The sequence below is a fragment of the Oncorhynchus masou genome, unplaced genomic scaffold (assembly GCF_036934945.1).
Source record: "Oncorhynchus masou masou isolate Uvic2021 unplaced genomic scaffold, UVic_Omas_1.1 unplaced_scaffold_976, whole genome shotgun sequence".
Taxonomy (NCBI): Eukaryota; Metazoa; Chordata; class Actinopteri; order Salmoniformes; family Salmonidae; genus Oncorhynchus; species Oncorhynchus masou.
Genome location: NW_027016271.1, coordinates 196,064 through 210,967, shown reverse-complemented (window position 1 = coordinate 210,967; position 14,904 = coordinate 196,064). Strand labels below are relative to the sequence as shown.

At 42.5% G+C, this 14,904-nt stretch overlaps 1 pseudogene; it reads right to left on the bottom strand.

Annotated features, from left to right (window-relative positions):
* Positions 1-14,904, bottom strand: part of LOC135538518 (glycine receptor subunit beta-like) — a 51,590-nt pseudogene that overhangs the window by 24,433 nt on the left and 12,253 nt on the right.

Genomic DNA, 14,904 nt, shown 5'->3' with positions numbered 1-14,904 from the left:
GACTCGATCAATTGAGAAATGATCATCAGAATCCAGAGATTATGCTACAGGACTGCTTTGCTAAGCGCTGATTATAATGAGACTCCACCTATAACACTAACGAGCTAACCACCTCCGTCACCGGCTTCATAAGGAACTGCATCGGCAACATTGTCTACTGTCACGCCCTGGTCTTAGCATTTTGTGTTTTCTTTATTATTTTGGTCAGGCCAGGGTGTGACATGGTTTTATTATGTGGTGTGTTTAGTCTTGTTTGTAGGTATTGGGATTGTGGTATAGTGGGGTTTTCTAGAAAAGTCTATGGTTGCCTGAAGTGGATTTAAATCAGAGTGTTTATCGTTGTCTCTGATTGGGAACCATGTTAGGCAGCCATATTCTTCGGTGTTTCGTGGGTGATTGTTCCTGTCTCTGTTTTACCAGATAGGCTGTTTAGGTTTTCGCGTTACGGTTTTTTGTACTATTCTACATGAATCTAAGTAACCACGCTGCATTTTGGTCCGCCTCTCCTTCACCGCAAGAAACCCGTAACAGCTGCTTCCCCAATCAAAAGCCCTGGTTTGACACTGAGTTGGAGCTAAACTAAAGGACAGGACTACCTCACACAGGGCTATCTGAACGAGGCTATGACCTCTGCAGAGTCATCAAATGAGCAAAGGACAGTATAGAAGTAACATGGCCTCCTACTTCACAGGCTACGCTGCATGTGTCGCATGAGCTACAGTCCATTACAGATTACAAAGGAAGACCTAGACGTGATCTGCCCAACGATGCTTCTCTACCAGACCAACTCAATGCATTTTATGCACGTTTTGACTAATGACAACACCATACAGTGTGGGAGGGCCACGCCGACCCAGAGGACTGGGTGATCTCACTCTTCAAGGCTGAAGTAAGGTTTTTAATCAGGTCAGCACTCGCAAGGCAGCGGGTGCGTTCTCAGTCCCAGTCTGTAATGTACAACCTCTCCTTGTCCCATTAGTTGGCAGGTCATATTACATGTCCCAGTAATGTTCAACCTCTCCTTGTCCCAGTCTGTAAAGTACAACCTCTCTTGTCCCAGTCTGTAATGTCATACAACCTCTCCTTGTCCCAGTCTCAATGTAATGTCCCAGTCTGTAATGTACCTCTCCTTGTCCCAGTCTGTAATGTACACATCTCTCCTTGTCCCAGTCTGTAATGTTCAGCCTCTCCTTGTCACAGTCTGTAAAGTACAACCTCTCCTTGTCCCAGTCTGTAATGTAGCCTCTCCTTGTCCCAGTCTGTAATGTTCAACCTCTCTTGTCCCAGTCTGTAATGTACAACCTCCTTGTCCCAGTCTAGCAAAGTCAACCTCTCCCTTGTCCCAGTCTGTAATGTACAACCTCTCCCTTGTCCCAGTCTGTAATGTTCAACCTCTCCTTGTCCCAGTCTGTAATGCACAACCTCTCCTTGTCCCAGTCTGTAATGGCAGGCATATTCATGGTAATGTTCAACCTCTCCTTGTCCCAGTCTGTAATGTACAACCTCTCCTTGTCCCAGTCTAATGTACAGCCTCTCCTTGTCCCAGTCTGTAATGTACAACCTCTCCTTGTCCCAGTCTGTAATGTACAACCTCTCCTTGTCCCCAGTCCTAATGTACAACCTCTCCTTGTCCCAGTCTGTAATGTACAACCTCTCCTTGTCCCAGTCTGTAACAATGTACAACCTCTCCTTGTCCCAGTCTGTAATGTTCATCCTCTCCTTGTCCCAGTCTGCTGTGTTCAACCTCTCCTTGTCCCAGTCTGTAATATTCAACCTCTCCTTGTCCCAGTCTGTAATGTACAACCTCTCCTTGTCCCAGTCTGTAATGTTCAACCTCTCCTTGTCCCAGTCTGTAATGTACAACCTCTCCTTGTCCCAGTCTAATATGCAACCTCTCTTGTCCCAGTCTGTAATGTACAACCTCTCCTTGTCCCAGTCTGTAATGTACAACCTCTCCTTGTCCCAGTCTGTAATGTACAACCTCTCCTTGTCCCAGTCTGTAATGTTCAACCTCTCCTTGTCCCAGTCTGTAATGTACAACCTCTCTCCTTGTCCCAGTCTGTAATGGCAGGCATATTCATGGTAATGTTCAACCTCTCCCTTATTGATCTGTAATGTACAACCTCTCCTTGTCCCAGTCTGTAATGTACAACCTCTCCTTGTCCCAGTCTGTAATGTACGTCCCAGTCTGTAATGTACAACCTCTCCTTGTCCCAGAATGTTCAACCTCTCCTTATCCCAGTCTGTAATGTTCAACCTCTCCTTGTCCCAGTCTGCAACCCTGTCTGTAATGTTCAACCTCTCCTTGTCCCAACAACCTGTCCCAGTCTGTAATGTTCAACCTCTGAATGTTCAACCTCCTCCTTGTCCAAAAAGTCCCAGTCAATTTTAGTCTCATCTCCTTGTCCCACCAGTCCCAGTCTGTAATGTTCAACCTCTCCTTCCAGTCTGTAATGTTCATCTCCTTGTCCCAGTTTGTAATGTACAACCTCTCTTGTCCCAGTCTGTAATGTACAACCTCTTTGGCGAACAACCAAATGAGGTTGTAATGGCAGGCATATTCATGGTAATTTTTTTGTCCCAGTTTAATGTACAATGGTCTGTTTACAACCTCTCCTTGTCCCAGTCTGTAATGTTCACCTCTTTCCCAGTCTGTAATGTAGTCCCAGTCTGTAATGTACAACCTCTCCTTGTCCCAGTCTGTAATGTACAACCTCTCCTTGTCCCAGTCTAATGTACAACCTCTCCTTGTCCCAGTCTAATGTACAACCTCTCCTTGTCCCAGTCTAATGACAGTCCCAGTCTAATGTACTCCTTGTCCCAGTCTAATGTACAACCTCTCCTTGTCCCAGTGTGGTCCCAGTCTGTAGTACAACCTCTCCTGCAGTCTAATGCTCCTTGTCCAGGGTTCAACCTCTTTGTCCCAGTCTATTTCTCCTTGTCCCAGTCTGCAACCTCTCCTTGTCCCAGTTAATGTACAACCTCTCTTGTCCCATGGTTCAACCTCTCCTTGTCCCAGGGTTCCTTGTCCCAGTCTGTAATGTACAACCTCTCCTTGTCCCAGTCTGTAATGTTCTCCCCTTGTCCCAGTCTGTAATGTACAACCTCTCCTTGTCCCAGTCTGTAATGTACTTCCTCCCAGTCTTTTTTATAATGGATTTAATGGTGCTTCACTGTGATGTTCAAAGTTTCTGATAACGTTTTTTTGGCCAGAAAGCTCAATTTAGTCCATCTAACAAGTCCATTCTTCCATCTGTACTTCTCCACCAAATACTTTGTCTTTTTCCTGTCCACTCTTTCATAAAGCCCAGCTCTGGATAGTGGTCCTACGGACAGATACTCCAATTTCATGGTGCAGCTCCTTCAGGGTTATCTTTGGTCTATTTGTTTGCCTCTCACAGCCCTCCTTGCATGGTCCGTGGGTTTTGGTGCCGCCTCTGCTTTGTTGTGGTGCCATATTCTTTCAGTTTTTTTATAATGGATTTAATGGTGCTCTGTGGGATGTTCTTGGTATTTTTTTATAACCCAACCCTGATCTGTGTCCCTGCCTGTTTGGATAGTTCTTGGTGGTGCCGTCTTGCTTGGTGGTGCCGCTTGCTTGGTGGTGCCGCTTGCTTGGTGGTGCCGCTTGCTTGGTGGTGCCCCTTGCTTGGTGGTGCCCCTTGCTTGGTGGTGCCCCTTGCTTGGTGGTGCCCCTTGCTTGGTCGTGTTGCAGACTGTGGGGCTTTCAGAAGACGTATACATACTGAGATCATGCGACAGATGATGTGACACTTAGATTGCACACAAGTGGACTTTATTTAACTAATTATGTGACTTCTGAAGGTAATTGCTTGCACCAGATCTTATTTATGGGGCTTCAAAGCAAAGGGGGTGAATACATATGCACACAACATTCTTTTTAAATTTCACTTCACCAATTTGGACTTTTTTGTGTATGTCCATTACATGAAATCCAAGTAAAAATCTATTTAAATTACAGGTTGTAAGGCAACAAGATAGGAAAAATGCCAAGGGGGGTGAATACTTTTGCAAGGCACTGTGTTGCAAACAAGATGTTTTGGATGGTTTTAAAAAATTATTTACAGGCTTCCTTCTTTTCACTCGGTAGTTACTCCACACACGAACCTAATTGACAATGTTTTCTCCTATCACAGCCTTTAAACTCTAACTTTTTAAAGTCACCATTGGCCTCATGTCATCCCTGAGCTGTTTCTTCCTCTCCGGCAACTAAGTTAGGAAGGACAGCTGTATCTTTGTAGTGACTTGGTATATTGATACACTATCCAAAGTGTAATTAATGACTTCACCATGCTCAAAGGGCTAATCAATGTCTGCTTTTTATTTTACTCATCTATCAAAAGGTGCCCTTCTTGAAATTATTTATGTTTGCCATTACAAAGGGATTGAATACTAATATACATCACTGGTGGTGCAGCCAACTACAATATAAATGTATATCACTGGTGGTGCAGCCAACTACAATATAAATGTATATCACTGGTGGTGCAGCCAACTACAACAACACTATATAAATGTATATCACTGGTGGTGCAGCCACTACAATATAAATGTATATCAATGGTGGTGCAGCCAACTACCATAATAACACTATATAAATGTATATCACTGGCGGTGCAGCCAACTACAGTAACAACACTATATAAATATATATCACTGATGGTGCAGCCAACTACAATAACAACACTATATAAATGTATATCACTGGTGGTGCAGCCAACTACAATAACAACACTATATAAATGTATATCACTGGTGCAGCCTACAATAACAACACTATATAAATGTATATCACTGGTGGTGCAGCCAACTACAATAACAACACTATATAAATATATTTCACTGTAACAACAACTATATAAATGTATATCACTGGTGGTGCAGCCAACTACAATAACAAATATATAAATGTATATCACTGGTGGTGCAGCCAACTACAATAACAACACTATATAAATGTATATCACTGGTGCAGCCACTACAATATAAAATGTATATCACTGGTGGTGCAGCCAACTACAATAACAACACTAGCATAAATGTATATCACTGGTGGTGCAGCCAACTACAATAAATGTAACACTGGTGGTGCATATAAATATATATCACTGGTGTTGCAGCCAACTACAACAACACTATATAAATGTATATCACTGGTGGTGCAGCCAACTACAATATAAATGTATATCACTGGTGGTGCAGCCAACTACAATATAAATGTATAAATCAAGCCAACTATATAAATGTATATCACTGGCGGTGCAGCCAACTACAATATAAATGTATATCACTGGTGGTGCAGCCAACTACAATATAAATGTATATCACTGGTGCCAACTACAACAACACTATATAAATGTATATCACTGGTGGTGCAGCCAACTACAATAACACTGGTGGTGCACACTATATAAATGTATATCACTGGTGGTGCAGCCAACTACAATACAAATGTATATCACTGGTGGTGCAGCCAACTACAATATAAATGTATATCACTGGTGGTGCAGCCAACTACAATATAAATGTATATCACTGGTGGTGCAGCCAACTACAATAACAACACTATATAAATGTATATCACTGGTGGTGCAGCCAACTACAATATAAATGTATATCACTGGTGGTGCAGCCAACTACAATATAAATGTATATCACTGGTGGTGCAGCCAACTACAATATTATAAATGTATATCACTGTTGGTGCAGCCAACTACAATATAAATGTATATCACTGGTGGTGCAGCCAACTACAATATAAATGTATATCACTGGTGGTGCAGCCAACTACCAACTAACAATATAAATGTATATCACTGGTGGTGCAGCCAACTACAATATAAATGTATATCACTGGTGGTGCAGCCACTACAATAACAATATATAAATGTATATCAATGGTGGTGCAGCCAACTACCATAATAACACTATATAAATGTATATCACTGGTGGTGCAGCCAACTACAACAACACTATATAAATGTATATCACTGGTGGTGCAGCCAACTACAATATAAATGTATATCACTGGTGGTGCAGCCAACTACAATAACAACACTATATAACACTATATAAATGTATATCACTGGTGGTGCAGCCAACTACAATAACACTATATAAATGTATATCAATGGTGGTGCAGCCAACAACACTATATAAATGTATATCACTGGTGGTGCAGCCAACTACAATAACACTAATAAATGTATATCACTGGTGGTGCAGCCAACTACAATAATAACACTATATAAATGTATATCACTGGTGGTGCAGCCAACTAACAACACTGTATATCACTGGTGATGCAGCCAACTACAACAACACTATATAAATGTATATCACTGGTGGTGCAGCCAACTACAACAACACTATATAAATGTATATCACTGGTGGTGCAGCCAACTACAGTAACAACACTTTAGAAAAACCCCTGGAAACCAAAGTGTTTGATGTAAATGATACCATTCCACTAATTCCGCTCCAGTCATTACCACGAGCCCGTCCTCCCCAATTAAGGTGGCACCAACCTCCTGTGATATATATAAAGTATGTGAATCTCTGTATACACTGAGTGTACAAAACATTAAGAAAGCCTTACCTAATATTGACTTGCACCTGCAGCCTTTTGCCCGCAGAAAAGCCTCAATTCGTCAGGGCATGGACTCTACAAAGTGTCGAAAGTGATCCACGCAGGGATGGTGGCCCATGTTGACTCCAACACTTCCCACAGTTGTGTCAAGTTGGCAGAATGTCCTTGGGTGGTGGGCTATTCTTGATACACACAGGAAACTGTTGAGCGTGAAAACCCAGCAGCTTTGTAGTTTCTTGACACAAACCGGTGCGTCTGGCAACTACTACCATACTCCATTCAAAGGCACTTCAATATGTTGTTTTGCCCATCCACCCTCTGAATGGCACACAGACACAATCCATGTCTCCATTGTCCCAAGGCTTAAAACCCCTTCTTTAACCTGTCTCCTCCCCTTCATCTACACTGATTGAAGTGGATTTAACAGGTGACATCAATAAGGGATCATAGCTTTCACCTGGATTCAACTGGTCAGTCTATGTCATGGAAACAGCAGGTGTTCTTAATGTTTTGTGCACTCACTGTATATGAATATTGCGTATGTCTCTCTGTGCGTGCTTGTGTGTGAGAGTGTGTTAGAGAGGTTTTACATACAGCTCTCCAGTTGCATCTGCACAGCTGTGTGTCCATGGGGAACAGAGTGAGGTCCAGAGGGCAGGACAGGGTCACTGACAACCTGAACACACCAGACAGTCACTTACAACCTGAGCACACACCAGACAGGCACTGACCACCTAAACACACAACAGACCGTCACTGGGCACATAGGCACCTACCCTGGCAGACAGACAGGCTGAAGGCAGCCAGGCAGTCTGCCAGGCAGACAGTCAGACAGGCGGTAGTGATGTGCAGTTCGCAAACTATTCGTTCTTTTTAAATGACTCTTTTTACTGAATTGATAGTCATGATTTGTTTTTCCAAGTCCCTCAGTCATTTTAGTCCTTCATTGCTCCAACCACTAGCTGTCTATCATGTGTGCAGAAAAATAGATAATTGCATGAATTGATGACCTAGTGTAGAGTTAGTCCAATTCACTGATTATTGACTTTATCAATGGACACAGCTTTGTAAAACCAAAACATACACATGCCTCTGCTTAACACTCAACACTGAAACTCCAAACCCAAACGTTTGGGGACTACTGCAGTTCGAATGATATGGTGCTTATCTTCCTCACGACAGTCAAGTATTTGCCAAGAGTCGTTCATAAAGACGTCTGGTTGGGGACGCATCTAGACCTTGTTTCAAATAATTGTATTTGTATGCCTAGTAATCAAAAATGTATAATGTTGGAAGCACACTTTTTGGAAGCACACGTCTCAGTCACAAATGACATAAGCCCCCATAAGACTAAGAGTTTTTAGATCATCGTTTGCGGTAGGGGGTTCTGCTCTGGGCATTACTGAATCAAATCATTTACAAGATCAGTCTAAAACGAGTTGATTAGATCTCAGTCAGTAAAAAGAGTCAAACTTCCCAGAGAGACAGACAGAGAGACAGACAGAGAGACAGACAGAGAGACAGACAGAGAGACAGACAGACCTCATGCTGATGAGAATGTCTCCATTCCTGAAGATAAATAACAGGATGTTGTCTTCGTGACGTCATGGAAGTTGGCATGTTTCTCGTTGGCGAAAGAACAGGTCTGGTTTCCATAGACACTGGAATATCTTGGGGTCCACCATCAGCGCTTCTCCTTTGAAAGTCCGCGGGAGCTTCAGCCTCTCGGGTCGTTCCACCGTTGACGCAGGAAGATGTTCACACGGTAGTCCTAGCAACAGCCAATCATCTGTTAGTTTCAAAGTCAATTAAGTCCCTAGAGTCAACATTCGCTCCCCCATAGAAATCGAATTAGCATAATAATGAAAAATCCCTCCCCAAATCTTTCTGTTTAAGCTAGATATCTGTCTCAATCCCCCACCTCCATGCCCTATGTCCACCTAATGGACACTTTGACAGATGTCTAGTTTTCATATTCGACGCACATGTGCTTTGCTTTTCAACTAGCTAAAAGCTAAAAGCTAGTTGGAGTCTGTGTGTGTACTTCCATTTGTATCACTGCATGGTAAAGCAACGCACGTAGAATTAAATAATAATAATCATCAATCTACACACGATACCCCATAATGACAAAGATCAATCTACACACGATACCCCATAATGACAAAGATCAATCTACACACGATACCCCATAATGACAAAGATCAATCTACACACGATACCCCATAATGACAAAGATCATTCTACACACTATACCCCATAATGACAAAGATCAATCTACACACGATACCCCATAATGACAAAGATCAATCTACACACGATACCCCATAATGACAAAGATCAATCTACACTATACCCCATAATGACAAAGATCATTCTACACACTATACCCCATAATGACAAAGATCAATCTACACACGATACCCCATAATGACAAAGATCAATCTACACACGATACGCCATAATGACAAAGCAAAAATGGAAAAAACACCTTATTTACATACAGGAAGTATTCAGACCATTTTGCTATGAGACTAGAAATTGAGCTCAGGTGCATCCTGTTTCCCACAGTTGACAGTACATGAACCAAGTCATGAGGTCAGAGTATGAGGCAGCGATGTGTCCTATAACTTCTTGTAACTAGGGGGCAGTATTTTCATTTTTAGAAAAATAACGTTCCCAGAGTAAACGGGCTGTTTTGTCAGGACAAGATGCTAGATTATGCATATAATTGACAGCTTAGGATAGAAAACACTCTAAAAGTTTTCCAAAAACTGTAAAAATATTGTCTGTGAGTATAACAGAACTGATATTGCAGGTGAAAGCCTGAGAAGAATCCAATCCGGGAAGTGACTCATGTTTTGAAAGCTCTGCGTTCTGATCGTCCCTATTGAGCAGTGAATGGGCTATCCAACAGATTCCTTTTTCTACGTATTCCCCAAGGTGTCTAGAGCATTTTGACGTAGTTTAGCGATGTGTCCTATAAGGAGCATTGGTGGCAAATCTGATGGCCGAATGGTAAAGAACATATAGCCACTGAGAGCACCCTTACCTGCCGATCTATAAACGATGTCTACGTAATCTAGCATGTGTAGGATGGTCATCTGAATCAGGGTTAGTTTGGTAGCAAGGGTTAAAGAGGGACGGTCGACAGAGGAAACCAAGTCTTGATTTAACTTAGCCTGCAGCTTTTATATGTGCTGAGAGAAGGACAGTGTGTACCATCAAGCCATGCTCCCCAAGTACTAGTATGAGGTGACTACCTCAAGCTCTAAACTCTCAGAGGTAGTAATCACACCTGTGGGGAGGGGCATTCTTCTTACCAAACCACATGACCTTTGTTTTGGAGGTGTTCAGAACAAGGTTAAGGGCAGAGAAAGCTTGTTAGACACTAAGAAAGCTTTGTGTAGAGCAATTAACACAGAATCCAGGGAGGGGCCAGCTGAGTAATAGACTCCTATCATCTGCATATAAATGTTTGAGAGAGCTTCCTACCTCCTGAGCTATGTTGTTGATGTAAATTGAGAAAGAGCGTGGGGGGCCGAGGATCGAACCTTGGGGAACTGCCTTGGTGACAGGCAGTGGCTGAGACAGCAGATGTTCTGACTTTATACACTGCACTCTTTGAGAGAGGTAGTTAACAAACCAGGCCAAAGACCCCTTAGACACCAATACTCCTTAGCCGGCCCACAAGAATGTAATGGTCTACCGTATCAAAAAAGATTTGGCCAATTCAATAAAAATAGCAAAAAAACATTGCTTAGATTCAAGGGCAATGGTGACATCATTGAGGACCTACTGTATATGGTTGCAGTGACACATCCATCGATAAGAGACATTACTGTGCAGCCGTCTTCATCGACCTTGCCAAGGCTTTCGACTCTGTCAATCGCCATATTCTTATCGGCAGACTCAGTAGCTCGGTTTTCTGATGACTGCCTTGCCTGGTTCACCAACTACTTTGCAGACAGAGTTCAGTGTGTCAAATCGGAGGGCATGCTGTCCGGTCCTCTGGCAGTCTTTATGGGGTGCCACAGGGTTCAAGACTCTTTTCTCTGTATATCAATGATGTTGCTCTTGCTGCGGGCGATTCCCTGATCACCTCTACGCAGGCGACACCATTCTGTATACTTCCGGCCCGTCCTTGGACACTGTGCTATCAACTTCCAAACGAGCTTCAATGCCATACAACACTCCTTCCATGGCCTCCAACTGCTCTTAAGCACTAGTAAAACCAAATGCATGCTTTTCAACCGTTCGCTGTCTGCACCTGCACGCCCACTAGCATCACCACCCTGGATGGTTCCGACCTAGAATATGTGGACATCTATAAGTACCTAGGTGTCTGGCTAGACTGTAAACTCTCCTTCCAGACTCATATCAAACATCTCCAATCTAAAATCAAAATTCTATTCTGCAACAAAGCCTCCTTCACTCATGCCTCCAAACTTACCTAGTAAAACTGACTATCCTACGATCCTCGACTTGACGATGTCATCTACAAAATAGCTTCCAACACTCTACTCAGCAAACTGATGCAGTTTATCACAGTTCCATCCGTTTTGTCACTAAAGCACCTTATACCACCCACCACTGTGACCTGTATGCTCTAGTTGGCTGGCCCTCACATATTCGTCGCCAGACCCACTGGCTCCAGGTCATCTACAAGTCCATGCTAGGTAAAGCTCCGCCTTATCTCAATTCACTGGTCACGATGGCACACCCACCCATAGCACGCGCTCAGCAGGTGTATCTCACTGATCATCCCTAAAGCCAACACCTCATTTGGCCGCCTTTCGTTCCAGTTCTCTGCTACCATTGACTGGAACGAATTGCAAAAAGTTGAAGACTTTTACCTCCTCACCAACTTTAAACATCTGCTATCTGAACAGCTAACCGATCGCTGCAGCTGTACTTAGTCTATCGGTAAATAGCCCACCCAATTTTACCTACCTCATCCCCATACTGGCTAACTAATATCTCTACCTGTACATGACCATCTGATAATTTATCACTCCAATTTTACCTACCTCATCCTTTTGCCATATATAGACTCTTTTTTTTCTACTTTATTTTGACTTGTTAATTTATTTAACTCTGTGTTGTCTGTTCACACTGCTATGCTTTATCTTGGCCACACAATTGCAATATCTCTACCTACCTGTTAAATAAAGGTGAAATAAAAATTAAAATCATAACCTGACGCAAACCAGATGGCATACCCAAGAGAATTATCACCCAGTTAATTTTTGTTTTTCAACACTTTGATAAACAGGGCAAAATAGAAATAGGCCTTAAAATTAGGATCTGCTTGACCCTTTTAAATTCGCCTAAGCAATGGGAACTCCCCAGAGAGGAAGACAGGTCATGCTTTGCATGATAGAGGCACAATGTATATAAAAGACTCTCAGTGACCACCTGCAGGGGAAAACTTTGTCCAGGCCAGAGGGGGACAAGAGGGAGGAGGATATAGTCACATCCAGAAGGGGTTTGTTATTGACTTGTTAATTGGTTTAAAGAGCTCAGCCATGTGCTCCTTGTCAGTAACAACCACATCATCAACATTAGTGGGCAGCTGTCTGGGTTAGAACTTCTTGCCCCCAAGAGAGAGAACTGCTCCTTGAAGTAACTAACTTTGGCCTTCCAGATAGCCTGAGTGCACTTATTTCTCATTTGCCTGAACGAGAGCCAGTCAGCCTGGGTATCGTGTGCCGAGCCTAATGCCAAATGGGATTGTTGAGGTGGAGTAAGCCAGATCATGGTGGAACCAGGTGCCGACCTGTTTGTAATTCTGAAAATAAGGTCCAAGCATCTCGACAGAGGGGATCAAGCTGATTCTATCCAGAATTACAGAGGCCAGTTCATGAAGGAAGGCCCGTTAAAGTTTTATATCAACCGTCTATGACAAATCAGGACAGGTTGTTTCACTGAGCAGCCTTTATGAACACAGGCTGTACAACAGTGATCACTAAGGACATGATAGAAAACGCCAGGCTGATACCTATCAGGATTATTTGTGAGGATAACATCGACGTAGAGTAGCCTTTTTCTGGGTGTTTGGAGTCATACCTTGTGGGATTGGTAATAATCTGAGTAAGATTTAGGGAACCTATTGCTTTAGGACTTGGTTCAGGTAGTTTAAGCATGTCCCAATTTAGGTCACCTAGTGGGGACAAATTCAGACTTAGTGTAAGGGCCAGGAGAGAGTTTAGGGCAGCATACAGGCTAATGCTGATAGCATGCAGTCTGATGGTGGTAGCATACAGTCTGATGGTGGTAGCATACAGGCTACTGTTTATAGAATACAGGCTACTGTTTATAGAATACAGGCTAATGTTTATAGCATATATGCTAATGGTGGTAGCATACAGGCTACTGTTTATAGCATATAGGCTAATGTTTATAGCATATATGCTAATGGTGGTAGCATACAGGCTACTGTTTATAGCATATAGGCTAATGTTTATAGCATACAGGCTAATGTTTATAGCATACAGGCTAATGTTTATAGCATACAGGCTAATGTTTATAGCATACAGGCTAATGTTTATAGCATACAGGCTAATGTTGATGGTTTACAGACTAATGTTAATAGCATACAGGCTACTGTTTATAGCATACAGGCTAATGTTTATAGCATACAGGCTAATGTTGATGGTTTTTACAGACTAATGTTTATAGCATACAGGCTAATGTTTATAGCATACAGGCTAATGTTGATGGTTTACATACTAATGTTAATAGCATACAGGCTAATGTTGATGGTCTACAGACTAATGTTGATAGCATACAGGCTACTGTTTATAGCATATAGGCTAATGTTGATGACGTTGGAATGTTGGTAGCATTGTTAGCATGGTTTTAGGATTAGTAACTCTGCTCACCATGTTGGTTTCCTGGATGGAGCCAAAACTGTTGATGAACATATTAATCTTGTCTTCCACCGGAACACCTGGGACACACACACATACACATGCCAGTTTTATTCCAGTGTGTGTGTGTGTTTGGCATTTCTGTGGTCTTGACAGTCATGTGATCATTCCGCTCACTCCAACCTGATTCGCAGCATATGGCCGTGGGCTCTCTCTCTCTCACACACACAGGCACACGCACACACAGGCTTTGCAAATACTTTCAGTTTACTAACCAAGCAGACTCATTCTGTCCCTCCTCCTCTACCCCTTCTCCTTTCTCCTTCTCTCCTTCTGTCCTCTCCTCCACTCCACTCCTCTCTTCTCCTCCCACTCTCCTCCTCTGCTCTCTTCTGTCCCCCTTGTGTATTTATAGTTGGGTTAGGGTTGTGTGTGTTAGTGTTAGGCTTGTTTGTTCGCCTTTCAATCCCAGTGCAGACACTCCAACCACAAGGCCATTGAGTTGGTTGTATGTATGGTACTAACCTTTAAAGTTGGGTCGTATTCGAGAGTCATATGTCACCATCAGCCTGTTGAGGATGTTGCTGGTGGAGTTGGCTGGTACCTGAGCAATCTCCTCTGCAGACAGCTGTCTGTAGCACAAACACATAATACGCTTACTACTACTGCTACTGTTACTACTACTACTACTGTTACTACTACTACTACTACTGTTACTACTACTACTACTACTATAACTACTGCTGCAACTACTACTAATGCTACTACTACTAATGCTACTACTGCTGCTACTACCTCTACTACTACAACAACCTCTACTACTACTGCTGCTACTACTACCACTGCTACTACTCCTGCTACTGCTACTACCTCTACTACTGCTACTACTACTACAACCCTCTACTACTGCTACTACTACTACAACCCTCTACTACTGCTACTACTACTACAACCTCTACTACTACTACTACTACTACTACAACCTCTACTACTACTACTACTACTACTACTACTACAACAACATCTAGTACTACTACTACTACTACAACAACCTCTACTACTACTACTACAACCTCTACTGCTACTACTACTACTACTACTACAACCTCTACTACTACCACTGCTACTACTACTACTACTACTACTGCTACTACTACTACTGCTGCTACCTCTACTACTACTACTACTACTACTACTACAACCTCTACTACTACTACTACAACCTCTACTACTACTACAACAACATCTAGTACTACTACTACTACTACTATTACTACTGCTACTACTACTACTACTAGTACTACTGCTACTACTATACCTAACTCCACCATCACTATTTTTACTACAACTACTACTACTGCTACTACTAATTAAACTACTGCTACTACTAATTAAACTACTGCTACTACTAATTAAACTACT